The sequence below is a fragment of the Sus scrofa genome, chromosome X (assembly GCF_054392235.1).
Source record: "Sus scrofa isolate SSC_HxYL_T2T_F1_AM1 chromosome X, Sscrofa_HxYL_maternal_Yorkshire_Landrace_v2.0, whole genome shotgun sequence".
NCBI classification, from domain to species: Eukaryota; Metazoa; Chordata; class Mammalia; order Artiodactyla; family Suidae; genus Sus; species Sus scrofa.
This window is the reverse complement of record NC_139401.1, coordinates 27,569,268-27,583,672: the sequence shown is the minus strand read 5'-3', so window position 1 is coordinate 27,583,672 and position 14,405 is coordinate 27,569,268. Positions and strand designations below refer to the sequence as shown.

Here is a 14,405-nt window from a genome sequence, read left to right as displayed (position 1 = left end):
TGAATCTAAACTTCTTGGTTCAATTATAGGACTATATAACTTGGTCATTGTCAAAAAACCATACTGCCTTGAAAAATCTAAGAAAATATTTGCAGAATGTCTAAAAAATGGCACCAGACTAATCTACAACTTTCTTTTAGGTTAAATTCTCTCATAAAATTTAACTTTCCCTTCTAGAATAGACACAGGATGTCAGATTTCTACAGCACTGGGACACGTGCATTTCCTTTAGTGTTTTTTTGTTTGTTTGTTTTTACCAAGAATCCAGACTAAATATCCAACCAGAGAAGTTGCTCTAAAGAGAAAGGCAAAAGTGAGACTACATTTTAAAACATTTTCAGGTCAAAGGAAAGTAAAGAAGCGATCATTATTTGGGGAAAGAAAAATCAGGTGCAAGTGCTAGTGCAAATTGTGGTCAGCTGTCAGTAAGAAAATACACATTCAATTTTGAAGACTTATGAGAACTCGACTGTCATTCAAATTGGTGTTCCCCTATACATAATGTTATTTTTCTCTGCCTTTCTTTCATGATTTTTTTCCTTTAGTTTTCAGAAGTCTGATTCCAATGTGCCTTGAAGTGGATTTCTTTGGATTTATCTTATTGGGATTTTTCTCAATTTCTAAAATCTGTTAAATTTGTCTTTTCTAAACAGGGGAAATTTTCAGCCATTATTTCTTTGAGTACTTTTGCACAGTCAGTCTGTTTGGGTCTGTCTCTATCTCTTATCTCCTCTGGGATTCTTATCATACAAATGTTAGTTCTTTTGTTATTGTCCCACAGGTCAGTTCAATTCTGTTCTGTTTTGTTATTTTAAGTCTACTTTGCTATTCACATTAGGTAAATTCTATTGATCTAGCTTTTATTTCAATTATACTTTTCAGTCTATAATTTCCATTTGGTTTTTCTTTGTAATTTCTCTTTCTTTGCTGAGATGTTCTATTTTCTAATTTCTATAAAGGGAATTTATAACTGCTTGTTGAAGCAATTTTGTTTCCCAGTTTTACTGATGTATGACAGACATGTAAAAACTGTATATGCTCAAGGGGTACAATGTGATGTTTTGATATACACATACATTGTGAGATTATTACCACTATCAAACTAATTAACATATCATCATTTCACATAATTATGATCTTTTTTGTTGGGTGGTGAGAATACTTTAGATCAACTGTCTTACCAAGTTTCAAGTATACGATATTATTAACTTTAGTCACCATGCTATACATTGGACCTCCAGAACTTATTTACCCTGTATAACTGAAAGTTTGTACCTTGGAAATATATTATCTCTTCCCACGGGTTGCCTTTCACTCTGTTGCTGTGCAGAAGCTTTTTAGCTTGATACAATACCACTTGTCTGTATGCTTTTAGTGTCATAAAACAAACAAACAAAATCACTTCCTAGCCCAGTGTCAAGAAGCGTTTTTCCTGTTTGCTTCTAATAATTTTATGTTTTCAGGTCTTATGTCTGTAATCCATTTTGAGTTGATTTTTGTATATGGTGTAAGATAATGGTCCAATTTCAATCTTCTGCTGTGGATATCCAGTGTTCCCAATATCATCTATTGAAGAGAGAGTCCTCTCCCCATTGTGTGGTCTCGGCACCCTTGTGGACGATCAGTTGACCATAGATGTGTAGATTTAATTCGGGGCTCTCTATTCTGGTCCATGGTCTATATTTGTTTTTCTGTCATACCATACTGTATCTCGAAATCAGAGTTATTCCTTTAGTCTTGTTCCTCTTGAGATTTCTTTGGTTATTTATCATCTTTTTTAGTTCCATATGAATTTTAGGATTAGAACACATTCTTTAAAGAATGCCACTGGATTTTTGATAGAGACTACATTTTATCTATAGATCATTTTAGGTAGTACAGACATTTCAACAATATTAGTTCTGTCAATCCATGAACATGGGATATCTTTGCATTTATCTATGTCTTGAATTTCCTTCATCAGTGTTTTATATTTTACTGTTTATTTGCCACTGTGTATATTTTACTACTTTGACTATATTTATAACTATTTTATTATTTTTGTTTATATTGTGAATTGTATTAATCTTTTTGAATAGTCTGTTATTTACGTATAGAAATGTGACTGATTTTTATGTTGATTTCATACGCTGTAACTTTACTATATTACTTTATTAGTTTTAAGTTTTTTTTTGTAGTTGTTGAATCTACATGTATGATCATGTCATCTGCAGAGGTAATTTTACTACTTCTTTTCTCATGTGAATGACTTCTTTTTCTTGTCTAATTTCTCTGGTTATGACTTTCAATACTGTACTGAATAGAAGTAGTAAAGAATGGGCATCCTTGCTTTGGATTGGATCTTAGAAGGAAAGCTTCCAGTTTTCAATCATTAACTGTGATTTTCATTTATGGCCTTTATTCTCGTGAGATAAAATTCCTTATAGACAGTGAATGTTGTCAAGTGTTTTCTCTATTGAGGTGATCATATGTTATTCTCAATGACACAGTTTTATGATGACTGTTTTAAAGACCTCGTCAGATAATTTCAACATCTGATTCATCTGTGTTGGCATTTATTGATTGTTTTTTCCCAGTCAAGTTGGGACTTTCATGTTTCTGTGTAAAATAAATGATATTTTTATTGTATCCTGGACATATGAGATACTATATTATGAGACTTTAGACTATTCAATTTTTTTTTAAGTAGGCAGTCTCCAATTGATGTGCAGCATAAGGGCTGGGTGGACATGTATGTTGTTTCTCACTGGATCCCACTGACATCACTCTGACAAAAGTGGGGAACTGACTCACACTGCCTCATGATAGATGGCTGTAGTACAAGTTCAGTTTCCTCCTTGAATTCTAATGACCCCTTCCTGGCTAAAATTGGGCACTGAGATTTTGAAGTTGTTGTCTTATTATAGACTAATCTAATTTTATTATCTTATTACAAGCCAATTTCCTAAGCAGAAAAACAAACAAACAAAAAACAATGGATATGATTTCCAATTAGGAAAAGAAAAAAAAAACTAAAAGGATAAATTTACTTTCAACTTTCAAGAAACATTTTACCTAATAAATCTTTATTAATTTACCCATTATACACAATGCAGTTTTCATTAACTGGCTTTACTCAATTTATGAGTTTATTTTTCATCAAATACACAGTGTATAACTGGCACTAACCAGTGAAGATGAAATTAATTTCCTATCATCACATGGGTCCACCTTATTTGTTAGAATAAAAATTTATTAACAGAATAATATGAGTAAAAAAGGAGATATTTTATCATTTCAAATGTATTACTTACCAAATATGTGATAGAGATTATTGTTTTTTTCTAGTTTTCTAGCTACTCATTCATTGAATAGCCAGAATATTACTATACAGATACTTTTAAAATGAATAGTTATTTATAAGAACTAATTTTTTTTTGTTATATGGTATACCATTGAGCCTGACTATTTTTATTTATTTTTTTTACTTAGGGGAGAAATAATATCTCTCCAACCTTAGAAAAGACGATCATTCTTTTATAAACTTCCTAATCCTAAGCAATTTGCTTTTGCAGAACTGGTTAGTAGAAAAGATATTTGAACAATTGCTCCTATCTTATTCTAGGTTCATAGCTTTTTGGATGGGAATGATGTGAGTGCAGATTTCCCCAGCCCTGACATAAAAGACTTTTTCCTATTGCTAAACTTTAGCCAAAGAGTAACACTGACTTGGGGTGCTCACCGACCTACATATTTAATGTTGATTTAATTAAATCCAATCCTGCTAATGACTCTGTTATGTGTATCAACCCTAGAACAGTAATTGCATGGGATTAGCATATTTTTTTTCTCTACTCTTCTTCTCCTTTCTACTCCTTTCCAGTACCTCTTCATTCTCACCCAAAGGGACTACCATTCTCAATGTTTTATGATAGTATAATGGAAAAAGCACTGGACCAGAGTCAGGAGTCTTAGGGATTAGTTGTGGATTTGTGCTTAACTAGGTGTATGAGCCTTTACTGAACCTCAATTTTATTATCTGTAAAATGAAGTGTTTGGACTAGATTATGTTTTATTTTCCTTCTAATCCTAAATTTCCTTCTAACATTAAATTTCTAGAACTGTAATTTACTTAAGAGGGAAAATAAGTTAGATAAAACTAAATCATACTAAGTAGTTGTTGCTTTAATTTATCACTCTTTCTAAAATAATATGCATTAAAATAGCTTGGAAAAGGCCATGTTTATAATAAATAAACATTTCATCACAGAATTTTAGGCAGTGCTATTTAGGATGACATTTTGGGGTGACAGGGGCTCTCATACTTCATGTAGACTACGTCCATCATCTAAATGAAAGGGCAAGATTATTCAGGCCAAATGTTAGAAACACATGGAATGGAAACACATAGGAATCTTGCCAGTACAGAATAGTATTGCACCTGTTTGTGCTAGTTTGAGAAAAATGGGTCTCATCATGCCTTACATTAGCCACATGTCTGTCTCCTTTCTGTCACAGTCTTCTAAGCATGAGCAGGGTCAACACATGAGCCCTTGAACAATCTTTTCCCTATGAAGAATTCAGACAAATCATTTTCTAACACTTTACCTTAGAATCCTCCACTAAGTTCCAGTAATAGAATCACGGACCTTTCTATCCTTGACAAAAAAAAAAAAAAAAAAAAACAGTAAGAGAAAAGATGCCAAAGACTGTATTTTCCACTCAACATAAAGCTTACTTTCCACAATACTAACCCTGCACTGATAATAAAATAGATTTAAGAGCAGGGAAACCCAAATAAATGTGCCTCTTAAGGAATTCCATAAAAAAAATCAGGACAGTTGTGACAATGAGACTTCGTAGAGAAGTTTATAACTAATGTACATGATTCCAAGTATTATTATTGGAGAAGCGAGTATATCTGAATTCATTTAATTCAAATTTTAATTATGCATTCCAGGATATAGATATATTTTTAAATAAAACTTAATTCAAAATCAAGTTTTCTGACATACATTTGTCTGCTATCTAGAACTAACATTATTTCATCTGGGAACTATCCCACAGACTATTTATTTTTTATTTATTTGGCCATGCCCATAGCATGTGGAAGTTCCAGGCCAGGGATGGAACCCATGCCACAGCAGCAACTCAGGCCACTGCAGTGACAACATCAGATTACCCATTGTGCCACAAGGGAACTCTAGATTCACCTTATTTAAATGGGGGTCATCAGTGCTTAAATTCATATCTTTTTAAAAGTAAATATAAAATGCTAATCACAATATATAAGCAATTACTACTGTCTGCTGCAGTTACTTTTTTTTAACTGCACTGCATTTTGCAGATGGTGAGAGCTCTACTAACACATCTATTGTTAGCATGAAAGTCAAGCGATCATCTGTGTAGGTGGTTGTGTGGGAGCAATGCTAAGATTTATAAGGATTTTCTCCCACATTGGCAATCCACGCTGAACAGAGAGCCATATGAAACCATCTTCTGTTCCCTGGCGTTTTTAATCATTCACTTAATTTGTAATAATATAAAAATTCTCAATTAAGGCTTGTCATTTTTCAACTCAGATATTTTCTTCAGTTTTTAAAAATATATTTCTGTAATTTTCAACTGGGTATCTATCTACTAAGGAAAAAAAAGGTTTTGTAAGTTTATCAAAAGTAGAAATTCTGGGAAGAAATTAGTAATTATGTTCAGCCTGTCAGTTATAAGATTAAAAAAATCTTACTAGTTTACATCAATAATTATATACTTGGACTTAAAACTTGAAGGGGAATATTTTAAAAAGACACTTCTTGTCTGCTTCACAATCTTTCTAAATAAATCTGCAGAGGTTAAGAAATGCAGGGTATTTCTAACATATTTTTTCATTATTAATATATTTGTCCCAATGTAGATATTATCTCAAGGGAAAACAGTCATCTATTAAGGCCCCACATTAGGAGTTCCTATTGTGGCTCAGTGGTAACAAACCAGACAAGGATCCATGAGGATGTGGATTTGATCCCTGGCCTCGCTCAGTGGGTTGAGGATGCCATGAGCTGTGGTGTCGGCTGCAGACCCAGCTCGGATCCTGGGTTGCAGTGGCTGTGATGTAGGCTTACAGCTGCAGCTCCAATTTGACCCCTAGCCTGGGAACTTCAATATGGCACAGGTGTGGCCCTAGAAAGAAAAAAAGAAAGCCCCATATCAAAAAAACATTCTATTATAGGAATTCTACAGTATCCATAGTTAATAAACCATAGTAAACAGAAGAGGATTGCCTCTCTCCCATTGGGTCAACTTGCCCTTTCTTCTTTGTGAGTCTCCTCCCCTGTTTTTTTCTCTCACTGCTTTGTTGTCACCAGTATTTGGAAACAGGATAAAACCTTGGCCAATTTGACTCTCAGAAATAGAATGTTTGTGACACAAAGTTTAAAGGAATCTTTAGGATTTATTGACTCCAATGGTGAAGGATACCACACAAACATGAACAAGGGCTTCTAAAGCTTCCAGGTTTCAGACTGGACCATACTTGGTTCTTTGCCTTTTCCCTTCAAGACTTTAAATTCTTCAGTTATCTTTCCAATTCATTATACTTAGGTGACCTCCCTTTTTAAACCTCTTCTAGCCAAAATATCCATGACTGGTAAATAGTATTAAATAAAGGCAATCTATTTGATCTAGGGGAAGGGCCTTTAGAAATGTATCAAATCTCTTTTATTAGAGTGAAAAATATGCAAACCTAGACTTAACATGACTCAGCCAATGAAACTAGCCATACATGGGATTGGAATTTTGCCTTAAAAATCCAGTCTTTCAACACAAAATTCACTGACGAGCAAATTGATTTATTTCAGGTCCCTGAAAATTAGATTAAGTTTTTTTCCTGACAACTCAATATTTTTCAAATTTCCACTCCTGTATTCCTCAAGTAGCTGTACTTAATATTCCTGAATTTTTAAGAAACTCTTCTGCTTCATTTTGACGTTTGCATTTTTCCTTTGTGACTTTTCCACTGTGACTTTTGTCAAATTTCTTAACCTCTTCTTTGACTCCATTTTCCCCACTGTTGTGAGGATTCCATGAATTAGTATACATGATACACTTATAACAGCATAGAGCTCACAACAAATGCTATAGATGGCACCAAATAATACTATTATTGTTCTTGCAGCTGTTGTTGTAACCATATAAATTATTCTTCCTCTTTTGGTGTTATTCTCCTGTTACCATTTTTTTTTAAATCCAGATTATTTTTATTTTATTTCTGAAAATATTCTCTACTTTCAAAAATGGAAAAAACTATTTGTAGACAGTAAGGTATATAATTCAGTTCATACACATAATTTGGAATAGGAGATGATAAACAATCAGCATAGCAAGCAAAAAAACCTATAACCAAAAAAATTAATTACAATTGAAGGGTGACAAAAGCAAAATTGCAAGATTTTAAGAATGGTTTATATGTAGACACCATTCATATTATGTTTTAACTCAAATACACTACTTCATTGAGAAATAGGAATTTAAGATTTTAGGTCAGTCTCCCAAAGCAACAGAAATAAAAGCAAAAATAAACCAATGGAACCTAATCAAACTGACAAGCTTTTGCACAGCAAAGGAAACCAAAAAGAAAACAAAAAGACAACTTACAGAATGGGAGAAAATAGTGTCAAATGATGCAATGGACAAGGGCTTAATCTCTAAAATATATAAGCAACTTATACAACTCAACAGCAAAAAAGCCAACAACCCAATGGAAAAATGGGCAAAGGACCTGATTAGACATTTCTCCAAGGAAGATATACAGATGGCCAACAAGCACATCAAACAATGCTCAACATCCCTGATTATTAGAGAAATGCAAATCAAAACTACCATGAGATACCACCTCACCCCAGTCAGAATGGCCATCATTCAGAAGTCCACAAATAACAAATGCTGGAGGGGGTGTGGTGAAAAGTGAACCCTCCTGCACTCTTGCTAGGAATGTAAGCTGGTTAAACTACTTAGAAAATTATACATAGAACTACCATATGACCCAGCAATCCCACTCTTGGGCATACACCCAGACAAAACTTTCCTTAAAAGAGACACATGCACCCAAATGTTCATTGCAGCACTATTCACAATAGCCAAGAAATGGAATCAACCCAAATGTCCATCAACTGATGATTGGATTAGAAAGATGTGGTATGTTTACACAATGGAATACTACTCAGCCATCAAAAAGAATAAAATAATGCCATTTGCAGCAACATGGATGGAACTAGAGCCTCTCATCCTGAGTGAAGTCAGTCAGAAAGAGAAAGACAAATACCATATGATATCACTTATATCTAGAATCTAATAGATGGCACAAATGAGTCTTTCTACAGAAAAGAAAATCATGGACTTGGAGAACAGACTTGTGGTTGCCAAGAGGGAGGGGAAGGGAGTGGGATGGATTGGGAGATTGGGGTTAACAGATGCAAACTCGTGCTTTTGGAATGGATTAGCAATGGGATCCTGCTGTGTAGCACTGAGAACTATGTCTAGTCACTTATGATGGAGCATGATAATGTGGGAAAAAAAGAATGTATACATGAATGTGTACCTGGGTCACCATGCTGCACAGTAGAAAAAAAATCATATTGGGGAAATAAAAATTTTTTTAAAAAATAAAATAAAATAGTAATATAACCAGTAGAAAAAAAGAATTTAATAAAGAAAAACTAAAGTCAATTTAAAAATCAAATTATTATCATCCTTTTTGTTGGACTGACTCAGGGTTGACACAGACAATAAAGCTATCAGTTTGGGATTTCACTGAAAGATATATACAATTTCAATTGATTTAGAAGGGTTTGATTTTATCACAAAAAAACCTATGAAAGAACCTTACCTTAATTTTGTGACTTAAATCCTAAATTCATTTAGTTTTACATTTGAGAAAGTCGAAATAACATCTCAATATTTATTAATAAACAATTAAAATGGATTATGTTAAAATAAAAATATATAAAATACATAAATCACATTTCCTTCTTTATTTGGGCATTTAAATTACTGAAGGGGTGAAAACTTTGTGATTCATGGCTCCAAAATATATGACTAAACAGATCTTAAAATAGTCAAGGTACTCCATATTAAAGTAATGGAAGCAGCCATAGCTGTGTCTCCTTTCCAGGTCAATTCGGAAGTGATCCCTCAATTCAAGAGCCTAGTTTATAATAGCTAAAAATAATAGCATAACATTCTCTCCCTAAAGTCGATTTAGGGAACAAATGTACTGTAATAATTATAGCCATTATTTGTGGCAATTTTCCTGAGTCCTGAAATGAATGCAAATATTTAGGAACAAGTATCATCAAGTCATCCTGAAGAACTGACACTTTGACTTTGGAATGCAGTATGCTTTTTTTTCACTTTAGTTGGGATTATGTTAGAATGGAGGGCAATATAAGTAAGAATCATCTAAAATTTGCAATTTTAAGAAAAGGAGAGGAAAAGCTATCAAATATGGAAAAAACTATCCATTATCTCAGCTGAAATCATATAGTAGTGTTCATCAATGCCAACAAAAACAGGTATTTGTTTGCTAACTGTAGAAACAGTCAAAATCCCTCGAAAACATTATTATAAAAATACCACCTGGAAATCATTCCAGAAATCCTGGGATGCAGTTCCCCTCATGGCTCAGTGGTTAAACGAATCCAACTAGGAACCTTGGGGTTTCGGGTTCAATCCCTGGCCTAGCTCAGTGGGTTAAGGCTCTGGTGTTGCCATGAGCTGTGGTGTAGATTGTAGACGTGGCTCGTGGATCTCGCATTGCTGTGGCTCTGGAGTAGGCCTGTGGTTACAGCTCCGATTAGACCCCTAGCCTGGGAACCTCCATATGCCGCAGGAGTGGTCCTAGAAAAGGCAGAAAAAAAAAAAAAGACAAAAAACAAAACCCCAAAAAAACAGAAATCCTGGGATGTAATAAAACCTGTGTAAATATTTAAACTATATGCACAAAAGTTAAAAATGTTATCAACTTACTAGCTTGAGATGGAAGAAGAAAATCACAATGGATATGAGTTGTTCGATATTTGCTTTAGCATAGAAAGGTACTTAATGTTTTTAAACAAATCAAAGCATATATCATGAATAAATCTTAAGATGAATAAAAGACTTTTGGAAAACCTCTATACCTTCGTATGGAAGTTTACAGGTCTCTCATAATAAATACCAAGGCTTTTATAGCACTTTTTTTCCCCCTGAAAAGCTAAAGAGCCTAGAGAATCTGTCAGCAAGATTATTTGACATTCTTTAAATATGGATTAGTGTGGACCTTTTAATCACTTCTCTTGAGTTCCTTTTCAGGCCACAGACTTTTCTCCCTTTTATCGTTTACAGATACCACAGCATGTAGGGATTTGGATTATATCTATGGAAAATTAGTTTTTACAGAATCATTTTCCAAAATCTAGGAAGTGGCTAAGAGGGTATTTACTCAAAGTCACAAACTTCAGAAGCAAAATCTCCTTGATCTAAGGGAAATTTATAATGCAAAAGGTGCACAAGAAAGAAATTGGAATTAATAATTTGCTCTTCCTATAGCAGGTGCTCAACCAATATTTTGGCATTAGGCTCAAAAATATCTTTTTTACTGTTAAGGGAGGACATCAGCTATTACATAGAATACTGGCTAAATTCTGACCTTGCCCTTGTATCTAAAGCAAGTTAAGTTTTTCAGAGAATCAAGTGAGATATAATAGTTGGGAAAGCTATTTTTAAAAAGATATATTAATACCTACTGACCAGGATTATCATGCAATCAAAGTGCTCATATTAGAATAAAATATCTGTCTGTTCAGAGTGTCTTGAGAAAGGGTTTGTATTTTTCTCTCTTGTTGCTTAACGTGAGCACACTATTAGATTTCTCACTCTTTTTGGACAAGAATATTTAAATTGTATTAGAAATTTATTTCATCTTGAGGCACAAAAAATCTTTCTATGTGCCATTTCATTTTGAAGTATATGTTACTTCCTACACTCTCTCAATGTGGGTAGACTTTGTCCAGTTTTAGTACTCTTCCTAGTTAAAAAAAATGGGGGAATAATATATGTAGTCTGATACTGAGATAAATGTTTTTTGAATAACTGAAACTGTAATTAAAACTATAAACAAAACAAAGTGAAATAAGTCAGTCCTTTACTTTAAATTTTACTCTATTTTGCCTAAGCTAAAACATTTAGTCTGCAGGTTGTCAATAGAGGAGGATGGCAAAAAGGGAAGGGACTTGCAAAAAAATTTTGAAACTTATCAAAAACTGAAATCAAGGAGTGATTAAGATTTATGTATCTCTAAGATAAAAGTGCTAAAACTTTGGATAAAAGGTAGACTACTGAACACATGCAATAATTTTCCTCTCCAATTCCAAATACACAGGAAAATACTGGGATTCTCAGAGTGTTGGAAATAACAAGGTAACACAAAACAGACACTGGAAGCTATGACATTAATGCCTGCTTCATGAGAGAAATGGAGACCACAAGACTCAGTGCTGCTAGAAGTCAGGATAGATCTTCCTGCAGGAAGAACAAGAAAAAGGAGGAATTATACCAGACACCACAGAAATACAAATGGTCATATTAGATTACTACAAGCAATTATAGACCAATAAAATGGACAACCTAAAAGAAATGGACAAATTCTTACAAAGGTACAATCTTCTAAACTGAACCAGGAAGAAATAGAAAATATGAATAGACCAATCACAAGTACTGAAATTGAAACTGTGATTTAAAAAACTTCCAAAAAGACAAAAGTCCAGGACCAGATGACTTCACAGGAAAATTACATCAAACATTAAGAGTTAATACCTATGTTTCTGTAAATATTCCAAAAAACTGAAGAGAAAGGAACACTCCCAAACTCATTCTATGAGGCCACCATCACCTTGATACCTAAGTCAGACAAACACACCATTAAAAAGGAAATTGTAGGCCAGTATCATTGATAAACATATACAGCAAAATCTTCAACAAATTATTAGCAAAATGAATACAATAGTACATTAAAATGATCATATACCATGATCGAGTGATATTTATCCCTGGGGTGCAAGGATTCTTCAATATCTGCAAATAGATGTGATGTACCACATTAACAAACTGAAGAATAAAAACCATATTATCATCTCAATAGATGCAGAAAAGCTTTTTGCAAAATTCAACACCCACTTATGATTAAAACTCTCCATAAAGAAGGCATAGAGGGGAACTGCTTCAGCATAATAAAGGCCATGTATGACAAATCCACAGTTAACATCATTCTCAATGGTGAAAAGCTAAAAGCATTTCTGCTAAGATCAGGAAGAAGACAAGGATGTCCACCCTCACCACTTTTATTCAACGTGGTTTTGGAAGTCCTAGCCAAGGCAATTAGAGAAGAAAAAGAAATAAAAGGAATCCAAATTGGAAAAGAAGAAGTAAAAATATCACTGTTTGCAGATGACATGATACTCCTAAAAGACTCCTAAAGATGGTACCAGTAAAATACTAGAGATCAATAATGAATGTGGTACAATTGCAGGATATAAAATTAATACATAGAAATTGACTGCATTACTATATACTAACAACAAAAGATCAGAAATTGTCAAAACAATCCCATTTACCATTGCATCACGGAGAATAAAATACTTAGAAATAAATCTACCTAAAGAGGCAAAAGACCTGTCTGGATTCTGAACACTATTAGGCACTGGTGAAGGAAATCAAAGATGACACAAATGGTTGGAAAGATATACCATGCTCTTAGATTAGAACAATCAATACTGTCAAAGTGACTATACCGCCCAAGGCAATCTATAGATTCAATACAAACTCTATCACATTACCAATGGCATTTTTCACAGAAGTAGAAGTAAAGCAAAAATGTTTTAAAATTAGTATGGAAACACAAAAGATCCATGAAGAGCCAAAACAATCTTGAGAAAGAAAAACAAAGCTGGAGGAATAAAGACCCCTGACTTCAGACTATACTACAAAGTGGCAGTCATCAAAAGAGTATGAGACTGACACAAAAACAGAAAGTTAGATCAGTGGAACAAAATAGAAAGCCAAGACACAAACCCATTCACCTATGGTCAACTAAACTATGACAAAGTAGACAAGAATATACAATGGGGAAATGACAGTCTCTTCAATGTTGGGGAGTTCCCATCATGGCTCAGCAGTTAACAAACCCAACTAGCATCCATGAGGACAAAGGTTCAATCCCTGGCCTTGCTCAATGGGTTAAGGATCCATCACTGCAATGAACTGTGGTGTAGGTCTCAGACATGGCTTGGATCCCACATTGCTGTGGCTGTGGTGTATGTCAGCAGCTACAGCTCTGATTTGACCCCTAGCCTGGGAACCTCATATGCTACGAGTGCAGCCCTAAAAAGACCAAAAAAAAAAAAAAAAAAAAAAAAGTGCTGTTGGGAAATCTGGGCAGCTGCATGTAAAAGAATGAAATTAGGGGAGTTCCCTTCGTGGCGCAGTGGTTAACGAATCCGACTAGGAACCATGAGGTTGGCGGGTTCGGTCCCTGCCCCTTGCTCAGTGGGTTAACCATCCGGTGTTGCCGTAAACTGTGGTGTAGGTTGCAGACGCAGCTCGGATCCTGCGTTGCTGTGGCTCTGGCGTAGGCCGGTGGCTACAGCTCCGATTCAACCCCTAGCCTGGGAACCTCCATATGCCGCAGGAGCAGCCCAAGAAATAGCAACAACAACAACAACAAAAAGACAAAAGACAAAAAAAAAAAAAAAAAAAAAAAAAAAAAAAAAAAAAAAAAGAATGAAATTAGAACACTCCCTAACACCATACACAAAAATGAACCCCAAATGTATTAAAAATTAAATGTGATACCAGATACTATAAAACGCTAAGAGGAAAATATAGGCAGAACAATCTTTGATAAAAATTACAGCAATGTATTTTGGATTCACCTCCTAAAGTAATGAAAATTAAAAAAAAAAAACCACCCTGCTATGGCTCAGGTTTGATCTGTGGCCTGAACTGCCACATGCTACAGGCATGGCCAAAAATATATATATATAAAATAGGAGTTCCCATTGTGGCTCAGTGGTTAATGAATCCAACTAGAAACCATGAGGTTGCAGGTTCAATCCCTGGCCTTGCTCAGTGGGTTAAGGATCTGGCATTGCTGTGAGCTGTGGTGTAGGTTGCAGACATGGCTCGGATCCTGCATTGCTGTGGCTCTGGTGTAGGCTGGTGGCTACAGCTCTGATTAGACCCCTAGCCTGGGAACCTCCATATACTGTGGGAGTGGCCCTAGAAAAGGCAAATATATATATATATATATATATATACACACATATCTCAAACAAAAAACCCAAATGGGACCTAATTAAACTTAGAGGCTTTTGCACAGCACAGAAAAGTATAAAAAA

The 14,405-nt window shown here is 34.5% G+C and overlaps 1 protein-coding gene across 2 annotated transcripts in view; it reads right to left on the bottom strand.

Annotated features, from left to right (window-relative positions):
- Positions 1 to 14,405, bottom strand: part of LOC146394521 (uncharacterized) — a 159,656-nt gene that overhangs the window by 59,730 nt on the left and 85,521 nt on the right. The window contains exon 4 of one of the 2 annotated variants that reach the window (XM_085008495.1): positions 4,588 to 4,637. The exons of the other annotated variant lie outside the window; for it this stretch is intronic. The gene's annotated coding sequence lies outside the window, so the exon portion shown is untranslated. The remainder of the gene's footprint in view (positions 1 to 4,587; positions 4,638 to 14,405) is intronic. 2 annotated transcript variants of the gene reach the window in all.